Raw genomic sequence first — 1161 nt, forward strand, 5'->3', positions numbered from 1 at the left:
CATCTTCCTCTTCCACCTTTTTCTGGGCAAGTTTAGCAGGACCCTTTGCACCATCAAACTTTCCTTTTGACTTACAGTCAGCAACATCCTTCTCATACTTCTCCTTCAGCTTTGCTGCCTTAGTGATGTAAGGCTGCTTTTCACTGTCATTTAAATTATTCCACATCTCACCCAGCTTTTTTGCCACGTCTCCAATAGAGATGCCGGGGTTTGTGGATTTGATCTTGGGACGGAATTCTGAACAGAACAGGAATAATCCAGACAGTGGCCTTTTGGGAGCATTAGGATGCTTCTTCTTCTTGCCTCTTTTAGCTGGTCCGTAATCCTGCATTTCCCAATCATAGCGCACTTTATCTGCCTTTGCCATTTCATCAAATTTAGATTTCTCTTTCCCGGGCATCGTCTTCCATCTCTCAGAGCACTTCTTGGAAAATTCTGCAAAATTGACAGGGACCTCTGGGTTTTTCTTCTTACGTTCTTCTCTGCACGTCTGCACAAAGAAGGCATAAGCAGACATCTTGCTCTTTGGTTTCTTGGGGTCACCTTTAGCCATCCTGACTGTATTGTTCGCTAGTCTAATCAGGTTAAGTTCTTGATGAAGAAGTACCTGGTTTGTGTTGGTACAGAATTCTCATTAGAATATATAGTGAAGCTCTATACACGTGTTCGTTAAGGCAACATTCCAATTCAGACACATTTCCAATCACATACCCCAGATATGCCAAAGAGTTTAAACCCCAGTCCTGATAACACTACTTCTCAAATGTGCTGTTCTAAAGTAGAAGAGATTTCAGAAACTTCAGACAGATTTGGTGATCCGTGCTTACAAAGATCTGCTGAATAGCCAGCTCAAATGCACTTAATTAGTATCACAAAATATCACCCATAAATTAAGGCCAAATAATAATGCATAGCTTACAAGATGTTTTAAAATGCATTTATCTGAAAATAGAGCTGAAACCTGAGAAAGATGCTGGTCCCACTAATAGTAAGAGAAATGCCAATTAAAGCGACATGAAAATGCCATTTCTCTCTACAGAGGGACAAAAAGCCCAGTTTGGCAGTGAATTCTATTGGAGCGACTGTGAAGAGTGAGGCACTTGCAGAGAATACTGGTGGGAATGCAAGAAGGTACAGCTTCTATGAAAGGGAATTTGACAA

General features: G+C 41.1%; 1 pseudogene across 1 annotated transcript; it reads right to left on the minus strand.

The window, feature by feature from the left end:
* Position 1: 1 nt before the first annotated feature.
* LOC105530560 lies at positions 2-571 on the minus strand (annotated as a pseudogene). The gene has a single exon (XR_001004666.1). The product of XR_001004666.1 is annotated as a high mobility group protein B3 pseudogene (transcript).
* Between the last annotated feature and the right edge of the window lie 590 nt (positions 572-1161).

Source organism: Mandrillus leucophaeus, unplaced genomic scaffold (assembly GCF_000951045.1).
Source record: "Mandrillus leucophaeus isolate KB7577 unplaced genomic scaffold, Mleu.le_1.0 Scaffold83, whole genome shotgun sequence".
NCBI lineage: Eukaryota > Metazoa > Chordata > Mammalia > Primates > Cercopithecidae > Mandrillus > Mandrillus leucophaeus.